This window comes from Vulpes lagopus, chromosome 3 (genome assembly GCF_018345385.1).
Source record: "Vulpes lagopus strain Blue_001 chromosome 3, ASM1834538v1, whole genome shotgun sequence".
NCBI classification, from domain to species: Eukaryota; Metazoa; Chordata; class Mammalia; order Carnivora; family Canidae; genus Vulpes; species Vulpes lagopus.
In genome coordinates, this window is record NC_054826.1 from 33,276,136 (window position 1) to 33,302,264 (window position 26,129).

The 26,129-nt window shown below is 43.7% G+C and overlaps 1 protein-coding gene and 1 long non-coding RNA gene across 2 annotated transcripts in view; one reads left to right on the forward strand and one right to left on the reverse strand.

The window, feature by feature from the left end:
* The window catches only part of LOC121487364, a 65,684-nt gene that overhangs the window by 24,766 nt on the left and 14,789 nt on the right, over positions 1-26,129 (reverse strand). The gene's annotated exons all lie outside the window — the stretch shown is intronic.
* LARP1 (La ribonucleoprotein 1, translational regulator) overlaps positions 11,738-26,129 on the forward strand; it is an 85,068-nt gene continuing 70,676 nt past the window's right edge. Inside the window, exon 1 of the mRNA XM_041748999.1 lies at positions 11,738-12,002. The gene's annotated coding sequence lies outside the window, so the exon portion shown is untranslated. The remainder of the gene's footprint in view (positions 12,003-26,129) is intronic.

Here is a 26,129-nt window from a genome sequence, read left to right on the forward strand (position 1 = left end):
CACACAGTGAGAGAGAGAGAGAGGCAGAGACATAGGCAGAGGGAGAAGCAGGCTCCATGCACCGGGAGCCTGACGTGGGATTCGATCCCGGGTCTCCAGGATTGCGCCCCGGGCCAAAGGCAGGCGCTAAACCGCTGCGCCACCCAGGGATCCCCAGACTCCCAGGTTAATAATAATAACTAGCCTTTAGCATGTGGCAAGTACCTTACTCGGTCCTTAAAAATGCTTACTTATATTATTTATTCCTCACACCAAACCCTAGAAGCACTGTTATTTTCACCAATTTAAAAATGAACAAACAGAAGCACAGAGAGGAGAAGTGACCAGCTTAAGGTTGCACAGCTAGTGAGTGAGGGCAGAGATCTGAACCAGGCAGCCTGGCCCCAGAGCAGTTCCTGTCGCTCCTTCTATGCACCCTCCCTGCCTAGGCTGAAGGATGGACAGCAAGGGCCCAGAAATCGGGGAGTCCTCAACTCCGACTGGGGGGGATGTGGGATACGGGATAACCCGCTGAGGGCTGTGTGACAAGAACCAACTGGGTAGGATGCCCAGAGCCGCCGCTTCCACGGCCACCCCGTCCCTCCGAGAGGATTCCCAAAGTGGGAAAATATAAATTTTAAAAAGTGAAGGATTCTCCAGAGTATTCAGCATTCTAGTGGCTAGTCCAAAACAGTTGTGTCTTGGTCCTTCCTTGATTCTGAAATAGACTCCTTCCTGAAGGAATAGCAGACTTGGAATTAAGACATGACACAACTCTAGCCCTGCCTCTGCCAAGATCTGACTGTGATCTTGGGCCAGTCACTTCCCCTCTCTGGATCTCGGAGGGAAAGGCTGGTCCTTGCTTCTCACATCTCACCACGATGTGGGGCCCACAGGGTCCCATGGCTGTGTGCCGTAGGAAGGCTGCTGGTGTCCCATGGAACCCAGCCCACCCTGACCCTAAATGCTTTCTCCTTAGCTCCCACCAGGCCTCCAGATGCCTAGGAAAGTAAGAATCGGCGCACAGGTCTGGAATAGCACACTTGAATTCCTCCCACCATCTCTGTTCACCAGGTCCCACTCTCCTGAAGGGATGCCTGGCTTTCCCCCTGATAGCTCATCCCAGCAGTTGTCCACTCACCCTTCACAGACCGAGTTCAAGGTGCACTGCTATGCTGCCCAAACCAGGAAACCTTCACTTGCTCCCCACTGCCGCTGAAATAACATCCAAACTCAGAATGACAGAGAAGGCCTGTCTCCACTTGCTCCCAACTCCTTTGCTCTGTCCCCTTAACATAGAGCTTAGTGATTTTTAAATGCAGAGGCTCAGGAGTCAAGCAACCAGATTCAAATCCTGAGTCTGCCTGTTTCTAGCTAGGTAACCCTTAGACAAGTTACCACATATCACTCAACCTTGACTCCACACCCTTAGAATGGGGGTGGTAGCACCTATTCTAAAAGACTGTGTGAAGAATTAAATGAGTCACTTAGCAGGGTTCCTGGAACACAGTAAATTTGCCCTAAGTGCTTGGTGTTGTTAAAACAATTCTCAAACACATTTGGTTACCACCTCCTACTTCCTAAAGCCTGTCATTCTCTTTCCCAACACTGTACCTCCATGTATATCTGGAAAACCCTTCCTCTTCCCTTTTCTCCATCCAGTAGGCTCCTACACATCCTTTAAAGTCCTATTCAAATGTCATGGTGAAGACTTTACCATCCTTTCCAGTTCCTTCTCTGTCTGCCTGTTACTACTTAACCCAGGGACCACACAGCATCACCGATGTTGGGACAACCAGCATTTCATGCTTCCTGCTAGGATGCAGCGGACTCCACAGCTCCACCTATTTTGGTTCTTGCCAAAAACGTTAAGCCCAAAACTAATCAGGTCTTTAAAGCTAGCTTCCATTTACAGGAATTTCAGGGGTAGAAGAACACATTAAACAATACTCAGAAAATCAGCCAGACAAATCCAGAATGTGGGACAGCTTATAAGAACTGGCATGATCTCTTCTTAAAAGTCAATGTCATGAAAGCAAAAGCAAAAGCAATGGGAGAGGAGGTTCTAGATTTAAAGAGATTTAAGAGTCTTTTTTTTTTTTTTTTAAGATTTTATTTATTTATCCATGAGAGACAGGCAGAGGAAGAGACAGGCTCCCTACAGGAAGCCCGAAGCAGGACTCCATGCCAGGTACCCAGGATCATGACCCGAGCCAAAGGCAGACGCTCAACCACTGAGCTACCCAGGTGCCCCAAGGTTTAAGAGTCTTAATAACTAAATATAAGATGTGATTCTTGATTGTACTTGTTTTTTTTAAAAATGCTGTTAAGGGCAGTCCGGGTGGTTCAGCGGTTTAGCGCCGCCTTCAGTCCAGGGTGTGATCCTGGAGACCTGGGATCAAAAACCCAACTCGGGCTTCCTGCATGGAGCCTGTTTCTCCCTCTGCCTGTGTCTCTGCCTCTCTCTGTCTCTCATGAATAAATAAATAAAATCTTTAAAAATTAAAAAAAATAAAATAAAATAAAAAGCTGTTAAGACCATGTTTTTAGACAATGGAGGAAATTGGACTATGAACTGGGTATTAGATGATGTAAGAAAATTATTATTGATTTTGTGAGTTAAGTGTATTATCCTTATGGAGGAGAATTCTTATATTTTTGGAAATGCATGCTGAAAAAATTTTTTTAAAGACTTTATTCATTCATGAGAGACAGAGAAAGAGAGAGGCAGAGACACAGGCAGAGGGAGAAGCAGGCCCCCCGCAGGGAGCCCCACACGGGACCCTATCCTGGGTCCCCAGGATCACACCCTGGGCCGAAGGCGCGCCAAACCGCTGAGCCACCCGGGCTGCCCCATGCTGAAATGTTTAGGGCTCAAGTGCTGGGATATCTATAAACTTTAAAATGTTTTAGCCACAAATGTAACATATAGTGAGATGAATTAATATGGTGACATGTTTATAATGGTTGAATCTGTGATCAATATATAGGTATTCAGTTTACAATCCTTTCTACTTTTCTGATATTTCAACATTTTCATAATAAAAAGATTTTTTTTACTGAGATATAATTGGCATATAACATTATATTAGTTTCAGGTGTACGACCAATAATTTGATCTATGGATAAATTATAAAATGGTCATCACAATAAGTGACCACACATGGTTATAATTTTTTTCCTTATGATGAGAACTTTTAAGATATACTCTCTTAGCAACTTTCAAATGTATGATACTATAACTATGTCACCATGCTGTATGGTATATCCCCAGGACTTAACTTATTTTATAGAAGGGTTTTTTAAATGCTACTTCTTCTGGGCTCCCATGGCAAGTTTTTGGACCTTCATTAAAACACAAATAATAATATATGGAGGTGTTGTATGCTAATGGTCTTTCCATTCAGATGACAGATTATGAACTCCCGGGGGTAGGATCTAGATCAACTAGATTTCTAGTTGATTTCTAGTATTTCTTTAGCAGCACCAAACTTATAATACTCAGTAAACATTTGTTGAGTGAATGAAGACAGTACCATTACTGTAGTGTATGATTCATCGGTAAACTTATTCTTAGGAATTTCCAGAATGAAAAATGGTAATGGTAATGATAAACTTTTGTCAAGCACTAAATATGTACCAGGTTTGGTGCTAAGCCCCTAATTTTGTTTGTCATGGATTTTTTGTGTTAACTTTGTTTTTTAAAAAATTGCATTTGAGTATTATTTATCTAGGTTGCTAAGTTTTGGGGGGGCTTTATTTTAGAACTGGAGCCAACTGACGGCACCCTGATATGGGCCCCATAAAAGAGGTTTTTTTGGCACATGGCTGAGTAATGCCCCATTGCCCTCTGGGAAACCTTCCAGATCCTATCACTTTATTTGTCTGACAGAATTGACGTTTGTTTGGCCTCACTGTAACATTGCTCTTGTCATCTGACCTGAAGAGAGGTTTGCAATCTGCAGTGCATATTTATTTTGCCGCCCCAGCAACATTCTCCCTTCTCTGGCAACAACAACCCTATGTTGCTGGGGGACCCTCCCCTCCCCTTCTGTGGAGCAGACTCCAATGGGTGGCTCACAGGTGGGCATGTGACTCAGCTCTGCCAATCTGAGCTTTGCAACCCTGGCCACAGTGATCACTTTGGAGAGGTCATGTGACTCGATTATAGCCAAGGAGACTCCATTCTGGGGGTTTGATCTGAGCTTTGGGGAAGAGACACTTTCTCTTTTCTGTGGGAGCTGAGACAGGCTGTAAGCCACCGTGGGGGCTCAGCCTCTTTGAGACTGGAGTTCACACAGAAGGCAGGATAGGGTGACAGAGTCTGGGAGGAGACATCCTCATAGTGTTTGAGCTCCTGGATGCAGTTATACACAGAGCAAGTCTGCACTCTGGACTTAAGGGCTATGGGGGCCAACTTTGTCCAAGTCAATTTGAGGTCTTTCTATCACCTAGATGATTCACTCCCTCTTGCCTGCAATCTGGCCAGGTTGGTCCCAGGAGATGCCTTGGGGAAGCCCAGCATCTATCACTAGACTTGTGCCCTGACATTCTCCATCCAAGATGCCTTCATCCCTGGGCAGCCTTGGAAGGCAGAGGATTGATAGCAACCACAGTAACTCCACATAGCATTCCTGAGCACTGGTACACTGTCAGGTCCTATAGTAAATATTTACACATCTATTTACTTCTTGTGTCCTATAACAATTCTACAAAGTAGATTCCATGAACTCCAGGCTGAAATCATCCATCTACTCCCAGGCCAACTGTTCCAAATCACCAAGTAGAGGTAAAAGAAAAGGCCCTAGTTAACCAACAGACAAGCCTGCTTCCCATTCCATCTTTGTCTCTTGTAAATGGGTAGACTTTCTAGGAGGCAGACTCTTTCTAAGAACAGCTGAGCCTGGGTATTAGCAAACCCCTCCCTCCTCACTTTCCCATAACACTGTCAGCATCTTGAAGTAAATGGCCTAATGGCAGCTTCCTTTGTCCTGGTCATGGGCTCAGCACCTGCAGCAGCGTAGGCCTTCAAGATTGGCGGGTGGGTGGGTTGACCCACTGCTGTGGCCATCTTTGCCATCTGTGTTCCTTTATTCATTCAACAAACATTCACTGAATGCCAGGTACATGTCAGATCCCATTCTAAGCACCAGGGATACAATAGTGGACAACGCTGGGGGCACTCTTTGCCCCTGGATTACTGACAGTCTTGTCAGGGAGGCATGCATTAAACAAATAATTGTACATGCAGTTATTTAATTACAAGCACAATAAGTGCCGAGAAGGAACAGTTTGGGTTGTTAGGATTGTTATGATAGAGCACTAGTTGTAGCACTGGTTTGGTGCTGAGTGCTGGGCAGAATGGGGAACCGGATACAGCCCCTGCCCACAAGGATATCACTGTGCACAACCACACCGTCTGACAGGCTGTGCCTCCAGCTTGCAGCCTGCGAGCAGTTGCAGAATGACAGGTTTGACGTCTTCTTGAAAGAACAACTTCACTCCTGCTTCCACAGGAGAACCAAATATATTTAACTGGTTCCATTCATCTCACATTGGTCTTACTGTGTCTTTCTCTGATCCTCAATGGTTTTTACTCTGTAGGGTTGGGGAAATTGGGACCAGGGGTCACTGAGCCAACTGAGAATGTTCTGTTGGGCTCTATAAAAATAGGGTCTTGGGTGAGAAATACACATGGTTTCCGTGAAAGGAGAAGGCATCAGGAAAGAGAAGGAACTGGATATTGAAACTCCCTGGGCTCCGTGGTTCCAGCAAGCTAGGGACAGGAGCTCAGCTTTGAGGGCAGGCCTTTTGTGATATTTCTGGCTGCCTGGCCCCGAGGGTGCAGACCAGAGTGTGGTGCCTGGCTCGCCACAGGGAACTTTCTGGATGGCTTTATTATTCAGAGCATGTGATGCTTTGGCTTCAGCAGCCTGAGGCAGTCAGGGATTCTGCAGAGCTGGGAATGGGGTTCTCACCAGCAGAGGTGAGTGTGCCTGCGCGTTCAGACCTAGTAGATCTGGCCTGGTCATTTTTAAAGCCAGCTTCTTTGTGGGATAAAATGGTTAAAATCACTGTGACAGCAGGGGGAGAAATGAAAAGGAAGGAGTGGCCTCTGACTCTATCCCCCAATGGACTGAAGCACTCTGAGGGCAGGAAATGCAGTCAATTCTTGTTTATATCTCTAAGCCTGACACCCTGGGATAGAAGTCTTGCATCGTCAGCATCATAGCTCCCATATACTGAGGACTTACTATATGCTAGGCATTAATTAGTTCATCTAATCATGACAACAACCCCATGATGTTGGTTCCACCATTATTCTCATTTTACAAGGAACTGGGGGGCTCCAGGTGGTGGACCAGGAGCCATGCAGATTTAACCATTTGAGAGCAACACAGAATGTAGCATTTTGTCCTTTTCCTAAAGTCTTTCCTAATATCAATAACAGTAAAGGTAAATTTTACAAGGAACTGGGGGGCTCCAGGTGGTGGACCAGGAGCCATGCAGATTTAACCATTTGAGAGCAACACAGAATGTAGCATTTTGTCCTTTTCCTAAAGTCTTTCCTAATATCAATAACAGTAAAGGTAAATAAACTATCCACTGAGGTCTGACTCCTTTACAGTCACGGGGTCAAGTGCTTTATGTATATCATTTCATTTAATTCTCATATCGACCTATGAAGTATTGCTATACTTCAGAGGAAAGAGAATAACTTGGCCAAAATCACAATTAATAAGTTACAGAGTCAAGATTCAGCTTAAGGATGTATGGCTCCAAGGTCTAATTCTGCTGAGCATCAGAGACCTCTTTCAATTCTTGGTTCCCCCATAAACCAACCAGGAGCCTTGGCAAGTCAATTAGCTTCTCTGGGCCTCATTTTCCACATCTATGAAATGGGTAAGTTGGGCTCAATGATATGTCAGGGTCAACCCCCCTCTACCCCTGATATCTAGACTTTAAAGCCCTTGAGGGACATCACGTCTGTATCCTCAGCATTCAGGAAAGGGCTTGGCCCAGAGTGGGTACCAGGTCGACATATATTGAGCTAAATCTATCCTGATGGGGCCCTGGCTCCTGTCTCCACATGTATTTGCCATTTCCAATCTCTCTACATTTCCTTAGCCTCCCCCCACCTCTTGTGGTCCAAAGATACCAGAAATTATCCATTTTGGTTGTTTTCTATTTTTCCTATTTAAAAAATGCTTCTATATGTCACTTAATGGATTAAAGTTTCTCTTGAGTATAGATCTGGATGGGGATTTTTGGATCATGAGGCATACACAAATCACTATCAAAAATTGTAGGAATTTACATCCCCACCAGCTGTGAGATTTACATTTTCCCTATATCCATTACAAACTTCGAGTTTGTCAGATTTTTAAAATTTTGTCAGTTCGTTGAGTGTGAAATGGTATAAATATATTTTAACTTTTCAGAGTGGAAATTTTCAAGTATTTACAAAATAACGGAGAGAATAGAGTAATGAATTTCTCTGTACCTGTCATCCACCATCCAACCCCTCTCCAATTTTGTTTCCTTTAGATTTCACCACCCATTATTTTTAACCAAATCTGAGATATCATTCCATTTCATTTCTAAATATTTCAGCAAATGTCTCTGAAAGATAAGGACTCCTCCTTTTATTTTTTTTTTTAATTTTATTTTATTTATTTATGATAGGCACACAGTGAGAGAGAGAGAGAGGCAGAGACACAGGCAGAGGGAGAAGCAGGCTCCATGCACCGGGAGCCCGACGTGGGATTCGAGCCCGACGTGGGATTCGAGCCCGGGTCTCCAGGATCGCGCCCGGGTCTCCAGGATCGCGCCCTGGGCCAAAGGCAGGCGCCAAACCGCTGCGCCACCCAGGGATCCCAGGACTCCTCCTTTTAAACACAACCACAGGGCAGCCCAGGTGGCTCAGCAGTTTAGCGCTGCCTTCGGCCCAGGGAGTGATCCTGGAGACCCAGGGATCGAGTCCCACGTCAGACTCCCTGCATGGAGCCTGCTTCTCCCTCTGCCTGGGTCTCTGCCTCTCTCTCTGTCTCTCATGAATAAATAAATAAAATCTTAAAAAAAAAAATCCTCAACTTAAAAAAAAAAAAAAAACACAACCACAATGTATCATCAACTATCTCCAAATCTCAACAATAATTCCTTCATATTATCAAATATTCAGGTCAGTGTTCACATTTACCCAATTATCCCATAATTTTTTAAATAACTGCTTGAATTAAGGGGCGACTGGGTGGTTTAGTCAGCTAAGCACCTTTGGCTCAGGTCATGATATCAGGGTCCTAGGATTGAGCCCCGCGTCGGGCCCCCTGTGCAGTAGGGAGTCTGCTTCTGCCTCTGCCTCTGCCCCTGCCTCTGCCACTCACTTGTGCTCTCTCTCTCTCAAATAAATAAATACAATCTTAAAAAAATAATGCTTCAATTAAGATTCAAATAAGGTCCATACAATGTGATTGGCTAATATTTCTTAAGTTTCTTTTAATCTAGAGGTACCTCCCTCTCTGTTTTTAATATCTTGACATTCATTTGTTAAAGAAATCGGGTTGATTTTCCTATTAGACTTTCCCCCAGTTTGGGTTTTGCTTATTGTGTCTCCATGGTGTCATTTCATGTGTTCCACAGTCCCTGTGTTTCCTATAAACTGGTAGTGGGGTCAAGAACAGAGGTTGGCAAACTATGGTCCATGGACCAAATCTAGCATCTACCCTTGTGAACAGGATTGTGTTGGAGAACACAGCTCCATTCATTTGTTTAGCTATTGTTCACGGTTGCCTTTTGTGCTCTAACAGCGAAGTAGTTGCCGCAGCGGCCAAACACTGTAGCCTATAAAAGCTTGCCCATTGGAGACAAAGTTTGCCAACACCTACTCCAAAGGCTTGATCAGACTCCTGCTTGATTCTTGGGGCATGATTTCTCCATAGGATGTGGTGATTCATTCTACCAAGGGGCCCATTATGTCTACTTGTTTCTCTCTCTCTCTTTTTTTTAAGATTTTATTTATTTATTCATGAGTAACACAGAAAGAGAGGCAGAGATATAGGCAGAGGGAGAAGCAGGCTCCACACAAGTAGCCCAATGTGGGACTCGATCCCAGAACTCTGGGACCATGCCCCAAGCCTAAGACAGATGCTCAACTGCTGAGCCACTCAGGTATCCCCACTTTTTTTTTTTTTAAGATTTTATTTATTTATTCATGAGAGACACACAGAGAGAGGCAGAGACATAGAGGAAGAAGCAGACTCCCTGCAGGGAGCCCGATGTAGTACTTGATCCCAGGACCCTGAGATCATGCCCAACCACTGAGCAACCCCAGCGCCCTTGTTTCTCTTTTTGTATTACCAGTTAGATCAACTAATCCATAAGGAGTTGCAAAATGGTGATATTCCAGTTAATCCTTCTTCATTCCTGTTTCATTTTATTTGTTGGAAAGCTTACATAAAAAGCACCTTCCTTTCATCTATTCTGGTTGCCTCAGGCACAGTTCGTACAGGAAAGACAGAATAAATGTTTGTCTCCCTTTTCTTATTTACCACTTTTCAAAATAATGAGTTGATTTCCTACTATATTTCAAAGATGATCACTGAAGTTTTTTATTTTAAAAAAATCATTATGAATTCATGGATTTAAATATGTTTAATGTTATCTATTCATTGCAGTTATTTTCTTGACTGATGCTGAAATCATCTGGCCTTTGGCAAATAAGAGTCTCTTCAGGTTGTTTCCTGAGCCCCTTTGCCATGACTCTGGTTTCCTTCATTTGTGGCATTAAAAGTCTATGTACATGTTGTACATTTTCCACTCCAGAGCTGGAATCAGCTATTTATTTTGTGAGGAGCCTGGGATCCTTTAAATGTAAAATCATATTTTGAGACTACAGTCTGGACTCTAAAGGTGCTCATTCAAGTGTTGATTGTTATTTCTAGACCTGACAACAATAGGCAGAGCCAGGGAATATGGTGTTTGTTTTCAGATCAGCTGCATCAAAAATTCACACTGGAACTTCTGACTTAAATCCAGGATTATAAAATTTTTACTTAACCCCTTTTGTCTTTCATTTGTATTTCCTTTCTCTCACATTAAAAGTCCTGGTTCCCAATACCACCACCATGAAATTCACTTGCTTTACCCTACACTACTTACCAACAGTTTCAGAATAACAATCCCAGTGTTACCATCAACAACATGATGACTGACAACAGAGAGCCCTTTTAAAAAATCAGAGTAAAAATTCTGAAAATGACAGTGGAAAGGAATTGAACAGGAAAGGTCTGTTCTGACCTTATGTCACAATAGGGCAGTTTACATTGCTGCTGCTTTTTTTTAGCACTATATTTTGTTGGTCAGGATTTGGTTCTTCAATGTAGGAAACTCCTAAAATCATAGCCCCTGCCCTTTGGGAATTTACACATGTCTACAGAGTGGAAGAAACATGAGGTCAAAGCAGTGTAGGCTTGTGCAATGATTGTTTTACTGGTAACTCAAGTGCTGATGAACTCCAGACTTCAGTTTCCCTCCATAATGAATGAAGATAAAGAAGGGAAGGGGAAATTTGCAAGAGGGGATCTTGGGCAAGCCATTGCTCTGAATCATTTCCTTATCTATTAAAAAGGAGTATAAGGATTGGACTATATTCTAGCCACAGGCAGCTTTCTTTCTATTCTCCAAATACCCCTACCTCAGGGCCTTTGCACTTATAGTTCTCCGTTCCTGGAAGATTCTTGCTCCAGCTCCTCTAATGACTGGTTTTTCTAATGGCTGGTTATTCAAGCCTCAGCTTCAATATCACCTCATCAGAGAGGGCCTTAGCGACCACATAATCTAAACTAGCCTCCCCCCATTACTTTATCATATCAGCCTATTTCATTTCTTTAGGGTACTTTTACCTATCTAATCTGTTTACTTATGTTTGTCATTCCTCTTTCTAGAATGCAAACTCAATAAGGTCCTTGACTTTCCTGTTCACCGATGTAGCCCTAGGATTTAAAATAGGTGTGGCACATAATAGTTGCTGAATAACAATGCCTGCAGAATGAAGGAATGGCTGCTAGATGCATGGATGAGCTAGATCATCTCCTAAGTCCTTTTTAGCTCTAAATCTATGATACACTCAACAAATTGAGTGTAGACTCACCTACAAGCAAGACTGTACCATCTTACAGATGTGGAAACTGAGGCAGTGAGTGGCTTGCCAAAGGCCTTATAGAGAGGGAGGTGATTTGGTCCAGGAGCAGTGGGTGGAAGTCAAAAGCAGGAGACTCAGGTTTGAATCCTCACACTGCCCTACTCTGTCAACCTTCTTTCCGAGAGCTGAGTGAGTTGGACATTTCATATCTCCAAGGACAGTTTCTCCATGGACAGAGAAGACATACAAATAACTCTGGTCTAGGGTTATGTAGAGATAGTGAAGCTTTGTGAACTGAGCGGCGTTAGGCAGTCTGCAGAATGTTTGCCCTTTCTCTCCCTCCAGCTGGTCCTGTGGTTGGGGTGGGGATAAGGAAGGAAGCCCAGGAAGGAAGGGCTGTCTGTGAAGGAAAGGAGAGCCAGCTGGTTGCCACAGTTTTGTTTTCTCACCTGAGTCCCCAGCCCTCCCCTAGCCTGGCTTTTCTCACCTGCTCAGGTAAAGAGGTAGGGGGAGCCTTGCTCAGCCAATGAACTGTAGTCATTCTCTTAAAGGCACCCAGCAGCTGGCAGGAAAACCAGCCATGCCACCTGGAGAGCTCCCCAGTGGGGGCCAGAGGCAGCTGTTCAAGCTAGATGAAATTAAGCCCTCCGTGGCCACTTCGTGACCCCAGGGCCTGGTCATTTTATGTCCTGGAGGGTGCTTTCTTCAGAGGCCTCTTTCACCTTGCCCAGAGCTGGCTTTCCAGGAGGCTCCCATGCCTAGCTGCCCTGGCAAACGCCCAGGGAGGAAAGACAGCGTGGCCTTGGCAACTGCCCGCCAGGAAGGAGCCCACAGGTGCAAGGGAGAAGCCATTTCCCTGTCCTGACCCTTTTCAGCAGCCCTGGTGAGTACTGACAATCTGGGTTTCTTGAAGCTCAGCACTGCAGGGTCTGGTAAAAAGATGCTTCTCCTGAGGGGCAGAAACTTTGGGTGCTGGTTTCAGCTCCGCTGTGTGACCTTGACAAGTCACTGCAGCTTTCTGAGCCTCATGTTCTCCATCTGGGAAAATGAGTTTAAATTTCCATGTCAGCTTTCTCCTTCTCTTATTTTTCCATCACACCCCTTGTTTTGAAAGACTTTTGTCTGCCAAGCTGTACCTGTTACATAATGTCATTAACTGTTTTTCCCCTTCTTTGTGAATTGGGACCCCATAATAGCCAATCATTGTTTTCTGGTCAGCAGGAACGAACTGCCATGAAACATCGAGCTGATGTAAGTTAAACCAAAAGTAAAGAAATGTGCTGTTTTAAGCAGCCTGTGCGAGCTTATCTAGAGTCAATATTTGCTTTTCATTTGGTCTTTTGAAATATGAGAAATAGGGCAATTTTCAGAGGATGGGGATCCTAGGTGGGAGCCCCTAGATCTAGCTAGCATGGATCATAAGCATACCAGGCAGAAATACCACCTTCACAACCTAGGCCTGGCTTGGGTCTCTACAATACATAGGTTGCATTCTCTCTCTCTCTTTTTTTGGTAAGATTTTATTTACTTATTCATGAGAGACAGAGAGAGAGGCAGACATAGAGAGAGAAGCAGACTCCTCACAGGGAGCCTAATGTGGGACTCCATCCCAGGACCCCGGGATCACACCCTGAGCTGAATGCAAATGCTCAACTGCTGAGCTTACCGAGGTGTCTCATGGGCTGCATTCTTGAAAGTGGGATCCTGTGACCTGAAAACTTCCTATTTGGGGCTAGACTGCTCCTTGAAGACCTCACACTGGGTTCATCCGCGGCTCTGCCTGAGGTTAGACAACCCTGGATGGGGGAAACTGAGAGGTCCCTCAGTCTTCCACCATGGGTTGACCATGGGGTGATGGAAACAGATGCACGTGAGCACAGGGTTTGGAGTCCAGGAGCATATGGCAGACACAGCTTGTGCTGGGAATCAGGGCACAGGACTAATCTGCATTGACTAGCTCTGTAACCTCAGGCAAATTGCCTAACCTCTTTGAACCTCAGTTTTCCCAGCTATAAAATGGGGATTATAATCTTGGCAATGCTTGCTTCCCCAGATTATTCTTAGGGCCAAATAAAATAGTGTACATCTTGGAAGCTCAGAGTCCACAGATTTTAAAATGCTTCCCAAATTCAAATATGGAAACAAAAAACCCCACAGACATGCATCTTAGTATTGACAAAATAGAGTAATGGCTGTTTTATAAAACGTGACCTCCATGATAAAGAATTATTCTAATTATGATGGGATTATGGTTGCTCATTAAGTTCTCTTCCTTTTTTTTACAATACCATTTATTGGGACTTTTTTGAAATACAGACTCATATAAACAAAAAGCAGGGGAAACAGCTCACTGAGTCATGGTATTTTCTAATGGAACTGAAACCCAGGCTGGGAATGTGGCCCTCATGTATGAGGCAGTATAATATGTGGCTGGCGTCAGACAACCTTGAGTTCAAACACAGACTTTGAGACCTCCTGGTGACCTTGGGTGTAAGTCACTGTTCTCTGCTTCAATGTCTTCTAAATTCTAAAATGAGGTGGGAGTGGAGAAATAGCAAAAGTGTTGGCTGGCTAAGTGGTAGTGGTGGTGTTGTTAAGTTGGGGTTCAGCTTAGGGCAGGGACTCAGAACCCACATACTTGTTCTGTTAGAGGAGCCCCGATCAGGAGGGCACCTGATCCTTAGAGTGGATTGGATAAACTGATTCAGAGCTAGACATTTCGGTCTGTCTCCCCATCCATAAAATGGAGTCCCTCATAGCCCTGCCATCATCTGGGGTGGCAAGAGACTTCTGGAGACAATGGATGAGCAGGTCTTTGGAACCTGTCCATTCCCCTGAATCCAGAGGGCTGTTGTTGCTTCTTGCTTCGGGGGTCTGGTCAAGATCCCAAGCCCCTTCTATTCAGTCATTTAAGCTTCTTTACCCTGTCCCTTCTCCCATTGCTCCCTGCTAAGCAAATCAGTCTCAGGGAATGCTGGTTCAAGGGTCTTGGTGGTACCTCCTTTCCCAGAATGAGTGGAGTGAGAGCTAGAACGGAAGTTTCCCGGGAATGGGAAAGGCAGCCCTTCTTGCCTAGGCTTTGGGCAGATGGTGGGCAAGAGCATGTGTGTGCATGTGTGTTTGAGCACATGAGCTAACAAAATTCAAGTTGAAAAATTCTAATGCTGTGAAGGCTCCCAATAGGTCATGTTAGCCAACCCCCTGCAGTGTGTAGGCCTCTCTTCTAAACAACATGAGAAGGTTGTGGCTGCACCCCAGGGGAGCCTCTTAAACATCCTTCCTAGGTAACCAAACTTGGCATCTCCAAATCCTCCCAAGGGGGTATGCAAGCTATGTGTGAGCATGTTTGAGGGCTTTGCATGTCTATGTTAGAGTTCTACAGACACTGAGCACCGATACCTCGCAGGAAAATAAGCTTGAGGTGGATGCACTGGGGTGCCTTGGGGTGGGTGTTCATCAGACCACTGTGAAGTTCAGAGGCACTTTGCGGGGAGGGGCTACATCTACGGAGCACCTACTATGAGCAAATGATTGTGCTGTTTTCATTACTTTGCTTAATCTGCACAGTAGTCCATTTTAGTGTTCAATTCCCATTTTACAGATGAAAACTCCAAGGCTCAGAGAGGTTACAGATCTTGGGTGAGACTGCTTAACTAACAAATGGCAGAAGCATGATTCAGATCTTTATACAGCTGAATTCACAGCAGGGGCTTTTACTTGTTCTACTAGAAGTTGCAAATCAGACCAAATACTAAAGTCCCCAGATCCAATTTGTTTGGTCTACACAGTGTTTTGTTTTGTTTTAACCTATTAAAATTTAGATGTCAGCATTTGAAAATGGGGCTGTTTAATATAAAAATCTCAATTCTGACTTCTCTTTAAAAATCAGGAGAACGTGGCAGGATAAGTTCACACCCTCCCATGCCAACCATCAACTTAAACTGATAATCAGCTGCTGCCTTTAAACAGAACATGTGACCTCTAGTTGGCCACAGTTCCCATCACTCCCTACTATCTACCCAACACACTCTCATTTGTGATACCAGCCTGATCACACAGGTCTGCAGAGACCCAGAACTTGGTCCTAGCACTTGTACTGGCTGTGACCTTAAGTAAGTTACAACACTTGTCTGGGCTTTAGCTGTCCCCTGGGATAGTTAATGCTCTGAAATAACTTTCTAAGTATTTTTTTTTTTTTTTTTTGTGCTGTTTGGGAGAGAAACCATTAGTCTCTAGCATATCCACGTCTTGACCACCTGGCTGTGCATGATATACATCCATGCAAATTACACTAGGAGTGGTTGGTGTTATTCACTCTTTGTTACCATCATTCTGTTGCACCGCATGTCTGATGTCTTTTGTGACATGAGCCATTTGGGAACAGGTAGGGCCTGGCGGCACTGATTCTGGAATGATGCCCATTCCAAACATTGCTTGGAGTTCGACTTCCATCTGCCTCTGCTCATCTGTTCTGGGAAGCCTGATTGAGATTTCAACATCTCAATGTCCTATTCTGACCTCATTTTTGCTATAGAGTGTACAAGAGAAAATCTACAGCCCAGCTAAGAATGTTCTCTCTTTCTTTCCTATACACATGCACACACCTATGAGTGAGAAATAGCCATGCTTTAGAAGTCTGCACTTCTATCTAGGGTCTTTTTTGAGTTCGAGGCATGGATGGACTAGTACAGATGCAAATATGTAGATCATCTAATCCAACAACAGCAGAAATATTTCACTTCATTTGCTAATTCCTATCAACTGGTAGTGTTGAAAAGGCTTCTGAAGCTACCTAAGAGCATGGAATGATCATACGCTAAGAGCTATCAGCAATGTCTACTGTGAGCATGGCAAGGGCTTGTAGCAAGGCTTACACCAGCAATTATACGGACATGGAAACTGCCTGGGGAAGGGAAGTGACTTGCCCAAAGTAACTCACCAAGGCAAGGAAGAGTCAGATCCGGAAGCAGGGTCTCTTTCCAACATGAGGCCATTGTTTCCACTATATTAGCTCAGAGAAGAAAATTGAGACTGGGCAGAGAAATGAGAAACAAGACTAGGACCCCCAAGTCCTGGCTCCCCCAGAAGCCTGGCTGGGGTTGTGGCTGAGGAATTCAGTTCTGTCCCACTAGACTGAGCCCTGCCAGCCAGCCTGTTGGCTTCTGCTCCACTTCTCAGAGTCCCTTTGCTCCTGCCCCACTTTCCTGTCTCATTTTCCTCAGGCTCAGAGTGTGCACATCGGAGCATGAGGCCTCCAGGGATCCTAGGTCCTACATGCCCTCTTTTGGCAGGACCTTCAACAAGCTCCCAGCCCCCTCTGTTCTGGAAGTCCTAGGATGGGGGCTTGTAACCTACTGATGCCATGGACTCTTCTGGCAATCTGTAAAGCCAGAGGACCCCTCTTCAGAATGTTTTTATTTTATTATTTTTTTAATTTATTTTTTATCGGTGTTCAATTTGCTAACATATAGAATAACACCCAGTGTTCATCCTATCAAGTGCCCCCCTCAGTGCCCGTCACCCAGTCACCCCCACTCCCCGCCCACCTCCCTTTCTACCACCCCTTGTTCATTTCCCAGAGTTAGGTGTCTCTCATGTTTTGTCACCCTCACTGATATTTTCACTCATTTTCTCTCCTTTCCCCTTTATTCCCTTTCACTATTTTTTACATTCCCCAAATGAATGAGACCATATAATATTTGTCCTTCTCCGACTGACTTATTTCACTCAGCATAATACCCTCCAGTTCCATCCATGTTGAAGCAAATGGTGGGTATTTGTCGTTTCTAATGGCTGAGTAATATTCAGAATGTTTTTAAATGTATAAAACAAAATACATAAGAAAATGAATCATAACAAAATATAGTTATCATGATATTTTCTACATGGTGTGGCATCCTAATATATAATTCTTTATTAATAATTTAAAAATGAGAACTGGCAGCAGATATAATAACTATTGTCATTTTAAAGTGATAAACAGGGGATCCCTGGGTGGCGCAGCGGTTTAGCGCCTGCCTTTGGCCCAGGGCGCGATCCCGGAGACTCGGGATCGAATCCCACATTGGGCTCCCGGTGCATGGAGCCTGCTTCTCCCTCTGCCTGTGTCTCTGCCTCTCTCTCTCTCTCTCTCTCTCTCTGTGGCTATCATAAATAAATAAATTAATTAATTAAAGAAAAATAAAGTGATAAACATAAATGACATTATGACCACTAGAATGTGACACGAAAATATCTCATTTCTCTTAGTGACACAGTCACAGGAACTGTCAATATTACTGTGGTCACTGCTGACATTGGTAATGGAACAAAGTATTTAACTTGAGTTAGAGGTGAAAATAGAGATAGAATTTTTCCTTCCAAATTCAGAGAATTCTACTTGTGGACCCGGTGGAGAATCCCTCACTCGAGGATCCTTAAGAAGGAGTCCTCCAGTCCAGCAGCTTACAAACTGTGGGCCATGGAACCCTGCAGATTCTGAAAGGCTGCCAGATGCGGAGGGGGGTGGGGGTGAGGGGGAGGCAGTCAAGACAACCAGCCAACCAGATAACCACGTCCGCCTTGGCCTGAGCAGGTTCTTTTTTATTTGAGTTCACGTTAGTGATTCATAAGATTCCTTTGTAAAAAAGAGGTTCACCTGTTTGTGTCTGAATGTCAAGAACCTTCACTTGGCCCCACCCATGTCTTCCTAGGACAAGGAGCAAAGCTGGAGCAGGGGCATGAATGTAGCTAGAGGCCTACTGCCCTTTGGTGGCAGGCTGGGGGCTGTGGAATCCCGAAGGAGGCGATGGGGAGCAGCTGGGTGGGAGCAAACTCCCCACCACCTCTGCCTGCCAGTCAGTTTAGGGAAGCCATTTCTGTGGCCAGGTGTGGGGCCAAGAGTCAGGAGGCCTGAATTTGAGGTTCTAATTGTGTCACTACCTTAAGCTTCTTGTTGCAAAACAGACCCGTGTTGGGAGGACCAAATGAGAAAACATCTTAAGCAGCATAAAAAGCTACTGGAGGTATTTTAATGTATCTATCTCTAAGCCTGAGACTCATTACTCTACTCTTCCTTGAGGTCCTGTCCCCCATACTAACAAAGCAGATAGTCCCTCTGACCCATGGCGGTGTAACCCCAGCTGCCCAGCACATGACACAGTCAGATTTGTGGTTGAACCGCCAATCGGTCAATCACCCAGCCTGCCAAATGACCTCCTTAGTTCCTCCTATTTTTGTCCCTACTGCCATGTCATGGTCTCTGGCCTGACTTTTCTAACAGTTCCCTGTCTCTCTCTCTCTCTGCTCCAGTCTGCCTTCCATAGAGCTCAAGCACTTTGTGATCCTAAGTTTTGTTCATGTCCTTCTTTTGCTTCAAGGCCCATGGTGTCTCTGCCCTACACACTAGGCCAACTCCAGCCTCTGGAGCATCACAGCCCAGGTTCCTCAGGATCTGCCTCCAGCCTCCCCACACTCTCCCTCCCTCTTGCAGGGAGGCTGCTATACTCCTGCTGCTGGAGTCTTCCCTGCCTTCTCCATGAGCCCAGATCATACTTAGAAGCCCGAGAGCTGTGGGAAGAAGAGATGAAATTAGGAATGCCTCTCTCCCAGAGGCTGGTCTGGGGGGCAGGAGTAAGCTTAATGTGTAGAGGACTCAGAGGAGTTCTATTGATGGGGGCATGGGGCAAGTTTGGCTCTGCCCTCTGTCAAGACTTCGCAGGGGTTAATTTCAAAGACTAGCCAGCCAGTAAACTGTGAGGAGAGCTGGGAGCATCTGCACAGTTGGAGAGTCTACTATTTGCTACACTTATCTGAATCAGAGGCAGGAACCAGGTCACCAGGAAAAGAATACTGCTGTGTGATGGGGGAATTCATAGAATCCTGGATTCTTAGAATGTCAGTGCCAAAAGGGACCATGTAGATCTTTCCTCTAGTCTAATTCTTTTCTACTTCAGATGGAAAAGTAAAGCCCAGAAAAGAGTAATGGCTTGTCCAAAGTCACATGAGTTTGAGGCAGAGGCTGGACAGGAGCCGACATCTGATTTCTTCCCAATCTCCATGTTCTGGGCTCTGGCCTCTGGACTCCAAACGGAAGACTGAATAACTGGTCCGGGACTGATTTACCAACAATGGGTTAATGTGTCACTTCTGGGCAGTGCAACACTGGGCCTTATGTGGGGTTGTCAACATCTTAACCCAAAGAGCCCCAGCCAGGGGACAGTGACAGGTTATAAGTATGCTGAAACATAGAGCCCTTAGGTGGAGGGGCCAGGTGGAACCTAGGGCAGCCTGAGCCCCCAAATCTGATGAGACTGGCACATGCAGGCTTCAAACAGCTTCATTGGGATAGCCCAGGTAGTATTCAAATATTATCATGTATTAAAAAAAAACAAATATTATCATGTATTGTGATAGGAAAAGTTGGGAAATAATGCTTTAACCCCTGAGCAGGAGAAATTTTAAGGGTGGTGTGGGCAAACGGTGGAGAAAGGGAGAGTCTGAAGACAAAGGTTCTAGTTTTAACTTATACTATTTCCTTCTGACTTATATATTCTGGGGGAAAAAATAACAGGAGAAATAAAATGAGAGCTATTATTTATTGGGCTCATTTAATCATTCAAACAGTTCTATAGGTAGGTACTACTATCAACTCCATTATACAGATGAGGAAACTGAGTAAGAAAAGTTAAGGGATTTAACTAAGATCCCACAATTAGGAAATGATGAAGCTAAGATTTGAATGCCATCTGTATTTTCTGTTTTTTGGGTTTTTTTTTTGTTTTTGTCTTTGTTTTTGTTTTTCTGGATTCTGTGCTCTTAACCATAGGACGTGTTTGGGGGCCAGTGGAAGAGAAAGGTTTGGAGTCTTTCAGCCCTGCCATCCTAGTATCTGGGCTGCTGATTCTCCATCTACCCAGACCACCAGGCTTCAGAGGGGCCTGCATCAGGAGGGAAGCAGGCAGTAAGGTCCTGATGACCCCCAAGAAGCAAAGACTATTCCTTCTACTCCAGCCTTCATGGGTTTGAGACTGTCATCCGGTTCTGGGATGGGTATTTTGCATGAGGAGAACCATGAGCCTCCAGGGAGTAGAGCCCCCAGCCTCAGGGGAGGGGAAGTGGTAAGATATCATTGGTTGCTGCACTACCTGTGAAACTCATAGGAATGAGGCACTTGTTACCATTCTGATCCTCTCTTAAAGAATAATTCCTATTTACAGATAGGGTGACTCTGCCAAGTACTTTATACACATTGGCCCACTTTAGTCTTCACAACAACACTATCTTGAGTAGCTCCTATTAATATTTCCACTTTACCAGATGAGGAATCTAAAGCTCCAACAGTTCATGTAACCTGCCCAAGGCCACACAGTTAGTAAGTGACAGAACCAAGATTTAAACTCAGATCTGCTTGACACCCAAGCCCATGATGTTCTTGACCATTACATCACAGTACAATCTGGCAGAGTAAGGTAAAGCACTGTTTTGGTTCTGTATACCAGACCCAGGTAGGCCACTCACTTCTTTTTTTTTTTTTAATTTTTTAATTTATTTATGATAGTCACACAGAGAGAGAGAGAGAGGCAGAGACACAGGCAGAGGGAGAAGCAGGCTCCATGCACCGGGAGCCCGATGTGGGATTCGATCCCGGGTCTCCAGGATCACACCCTGGGCCAAAGACAGGCGCCAAACCGCTGCTCCACCCAGGGATCCCTCACTTCTTAATAGACATTAGTCATGGAACCTTTGGGCAGGTCTTCTCTGGGCCCAATATTTAGGACTATAGAAAGGCCATTTCTTTTGTCTACAGTTTAAAATTATTAAAGGCAATTTATAAACTGTTATTCATCTTTTCAAATGGTATCCATTAAGAATTTAAAGAAAGGGAGTCTCTGGCACTACAGAGAGGAGTAAGGCTGGTTTCTGCCTACTTAAAAAATATAGCATAAATGTTAGATGAGCAAAGGTTTTATATTCCCAATAATTATGGAATAGCTTGTTGAACACCAACCCTCCCACTGAGAATTGTCCAATGAGATGAAAATAACTGTGTGTGTGTGTCTGTGTGTGTGTGTGTGTGTGAAAGCATTAGAGAGCTACCAAAGCAACAAGGACCTGAGGGTTCAAGATTCCAGAGATAAGAGAAATGCAGATAGGTAAGGTCCATATTCAGCTGCCAGTTTGCCCTTCAAGGAATATGCTGTTTCTCAAAAGATGACTAAGAAGCTGAGCAGAAGCTGAACATCTGAAGGTTTTATGAAGCTGAGATATAAAAGATGGATTTCAGGGTCCACCAAGTAGGAATATCCCTAATAAACACCCCAAGCTTTCAAATGGAACCCCTAGAGGGTTCTACCCTAGGAGTAGAGGTGACTCAGAAATAGACCAGCTCCACAAAACTGAAGATTAGCATATAATCAATTCAATCCCTTATAAGACTCTTGCTTGCCAAAAAAAAAAAAAAAAGAGAGACTCTTGCTTGCCTAAAGTAAAAGTAAAAATTTCTCTGAAGGAAGATAATACCATTTAGGGTATCAACTTTTCTTATAATTCTTTTCATACACAATATCTAGCATTCAATAAAAATTTCAAAAAATCTCAGTAGGCAGACCAAATGGCTGAAAACCAAGAAAAAAATAGACAATAGAAATAGGTCCCCAGAAGATCCATATATTAGCACTGTAAGACATGGACTCTTTTTTTTTTTTTTAAGATATGAACTTTAAAACATGATTTTTATAGTCAAGAAATTAATTGACAAGGGGTACCTGTGGCTCAGTCAGTTAAGCATGGGCTTAGGTCATGATCCTGGAGTCCTGGGATTGAGCCCTACATTGGGCTCCCTGCTCAGCAGGGAGTCTGCTTCTCCCTCTGACCATCCTTCCTCTTATTCTCTCTGTCTCTCTTTCTCTAAAAAATAAAATATTTTTTTAAAAAAGAAAGAAATTGATTGAGAAGATGGTGAATTTCAGAAGAGAACTAGAATCTACCAAGGAAAATCAAATGAAAATTCTGAGCCCAGGGGATCCCTGGGTGGCTCAGCGGTTTGGCGTCTGCCTTTGGCCCAGGGCGCGATCCTGGAGTCACAGGATCAAGTCCCGCATCGGGCTCCCGGCATGGAGCCTGCTTCTCCTTCCTTCTGTGTCTCTGCCTCTCTCTTTCTCTCTCAATATCTATCATGAATAAATAAATAAGTAAATCTTAAAAAGAAAAAAGAAAAAAGAAAATTCTGAGCCTGAAGTACAAAACTGAAATTAAAAAGTCAATAGATAGAAAAAAAAAAAAAGAAGTCAATAGATGCATATAACAGTACAGCATATTAGCACAGCTGAAGATAAAATTAGTGAATTGAAGGACAGGCAATAGAAAGTACCTAGACTACAGCACATATAATAAATAAGAGAGTCACATGGAACATGGTGAAAATGTCTAAATATGTATAATTGAAGTCCCAAGGGAGACTTGCAGCAAAGGGGTGGGGTAGAGAAAAAGGAAGAGGAAGGAAGGAAGAGGAGATGGGGAGGAAGAGAGGAGAAGAAGAGACTCAGAGAAATGAAATGATACTGGAAGCAATATTGAAATGATAGTCAATAATTTCCAAAGCCCAATGAAAGACCCCAAGCCACAGATTTAAGAATCACTTTAAACTCCATGCAGAATAAATAAAGAAAAAACTGAACTAGGACCTATATGGTATAACTGCTGAAAACCAGAGATAAGGGGTAAATCTTGAAGGCAGCAACAATGAAACTAACAGATTCTCCACAGAAATAATGAAGGCCCAGAAGGCATTGGAACAATATTTTCAAAGCGATGAATGAAAACAGATATTGTGTGAGCATAGATGAATAGTTCTCAAGTTTTATTATGGGTATGAATCACCTAGGCTGGGATAGGAAGAGGAAGAATGTTAAAATTTTAGACTCCCAAATCCCACCCCAGATATTTGGATTTAGCAGCTCTGGAGTAGGGTCAAGGAATAGACTTTCAAGAAGTATTCTGCTGTTTCTGGTGCTCTGGGACTGTGGGAGGTTGTTTGCAATGATGGCTGCAACATTCCCACCAGTCCTGTGCCTATGCCCATCTGCAATGTGACTTTGCCACTTTTCCAATCAAGAGATAAAGTTTATTTTTTCTCCTTTTGAATCTGGGCTTACTCAATGGCTTATTTTGACTGATAGATATCAGTTAACATGATGTTATGGTGCATCTGAGCCTTGGCCTCAAGAAGCCTTACATTTTCAGCATTCATGTTTCGGGACACAGCTGCCATGTTAAAAAAAACCTCAAGGTTATCTTCCTGGAGACATTTGGAGAGAAAGGCACAGTCAATAGCCAGCACCAACAACCAGACAGATGAGTGAGGCATAGGTCTAACCAGGGGAGAGAAACCATATAGTACTTTGAACAGGAAAAGTTTATTTTTTTAATTTTTATTTTTTTGGAAAAGTTTAATATAAAGAATTATCAATTATAATGGGGGGTTGAAGTAACAAGGGACTAATAAGAAGTAAAGAGAACTCTGAAGAATACAAGAATAGCAAATAGGAGGAGCAACCATTAGGGTGGACATAGAGCACCTGAAGTAGAGCCCCACCCCCCCACCCCCACTGCCCAGCCCCTACCCAGGGCTGAGATCCAGATCTCATCCCAGAGGACATGGCAGAGGGGTCACTGTGGTACCATGGCAGTTGCTGGAATTGTGTCCTCCTATGTTCTAGGAAAGCCATTCTTAGGGAAATGTCTCACCAGAGACACTTTGCTACAAAATCCCTCAAGAGAGATTTCTGGGGAAGCTTTTGGCTGCTGGGTGCTGCTGGCCACTATGCACTGTCAGAGCCCAATGCTAGAGAAGCCATGCATTGCAGAACTGGGCATAGGGGACCCACACACGCTGCAGGATTCTGGTGAAGTGGATTCTGAACTTTCTTACTTAATGTATCCCCAGCTTCCAATACTGACAAAACTGAGGATCCTGCTAGGAAGAAGAAACATATTTAAAGGGCCCATATTCATTTTCCTAGAGCAGGCAAAAAGGATAAACAGCACAGGCCATCTTAGGCTAGCTAGCCCCAGTCAATGCTTCTGACTACATACACTTGTATGAGTGACCTTAGCTGAGACAGGACTACCTCACTAAGCCCAGCCCAAACCGCCACTTTTCAGAATTATGAGCAAATAAGTGTCATTGTTTTTAATCCTTGTTTTGGGATCATTTGTTTATGGCAAAATATTGTAATACCCATGTTGCAAGCAAGCTGGATTGTTTTTTCCTTCCCACTCTTGCAACTTTCCTTGTGTTATTTCCTCTGCCCAAAGTGACATCCTTGGCTTGCTCTACCTGATGGATGTATTTGCTTGCAGCTACTTGATTAATTCATGTTTTGTTGACTTGTAGAACATATGTAGGAAAGCACACAGTTATAAATGTACAGATTGATACATTTCACCAAATGCTTATACAGTGTTACCTACAGTCAGATGCCTCCCTGCATGGTCCATCCAGTCACTAGCCATGCCCCCAAGGGTAAACAGTGTTCTGACATCTTATATCCTGGTTAATTTTGCCTGGCGTTGCACTTTCTATCACCGGGTCATACAGTATGTTTTCTTTTGTGCCTGGCTGCTTTTGCTCAACATTATATTTGTGAGATGCATTCAAGTTGCTATGTGTAGCTATAGTTTATTTCCATCACTGTATACTTTTCAATTTGGGAAATACAGCACAATTTATATATCTATTCTATTGATGGATATTCAGGTTGTTTCCAGTTTGGTGCTGTTTTGAAAAGTGCCGCATGCACATGCCTTTGGATGAACATAGGTACGTACACCATTCTGTTGGCTGTTCTTACAAATGGGTTATGGAGGCACTCTGGTAGTATATTAAAACTTAAAAATCAAGGGGTTCAGGGTGTCTCAGTCAGTTAAGTATTTGACTCTTGATCTCAGCTCAGGTCTTAATCTTAGGGTCATGGATTCAAGTTCCGCATTGACCTCCATGCTCCATTAAAATAACAACAATTTTTAAAAATAAAAATATAAAATGGCACACATAGATTAACTACTATGAGAAAAGGGAAAAAAAACAAATATCTCTGCATAGAGAAAAAAAGATACTAGACGAGAAAAATGAAATGTTGACAGAGTTTATGGGTAAAGGAAATAGGAATGATTTTACCACTTGATATTCTATCTTTCCAAATAACTATGTAACAATCATATATGTCAAAGAAACATTTAGTCCATTTGATCTCTAAAGTCTTGCTCAAATACCCCCTCCTTCCAAGCAGCCTTACCATGACCAGATCACTGTAGCCACCCAATGTCTTACTTCATTTTTACACTCTGGAGCAAAACCAGCCTGCAGCAGGGGCACAGTACCTTACCTAGAGAAGGTGCTTTCGAAATATCTGATCCTTTCCCTGCAGTCATAGAAATTTCAGCAACAGCCCACATTTCTCAATACAGCACCCCAGTTTACCAGTAAGAGAAGCAGGAATATGAATCAGATGACTATCTCCATTTTCAACTTGAAAACACCTGACACACAAAGATTTTAAGCAATAGGCCTCCTGCTGCTCAGCAGACCACTGGTAGGAGCATTCTAAAGGAAAGAGGAATCTGGTGCAAAACATGATCTATCCAGTGTATTCTGAACACAGCAAAAGGGCAAATGTGGAGATTAAGAAAAAAGCAAAAATTTGGAAACTTCAGCTTTGCATCACCAGCTGTGTCTCTTTGAGCAAGCTAATTTACCTCTCTGAACTCCAGTCCCCTGTCGATCACATGGCAGGGATGGGAATAGACTAATATCCTGGATGACAAATAGGGTTTGACTCCGATTAGGCAGTAGTCGCTGCTTAGAGTGCTACGTTGAGAAAGATTCTGAGGTTTAGTCCAGGTTTAGTGAGAAAGAGTGCTGTGATTGATAATTTCAACCACGAGCAGGGGATTTGAAGTTGGTATTATTTATTTGTCTTTTTGAACAAACTGCTCGTCAAGATCCTTTCCAGTCCTGTGTTCAGAGTTT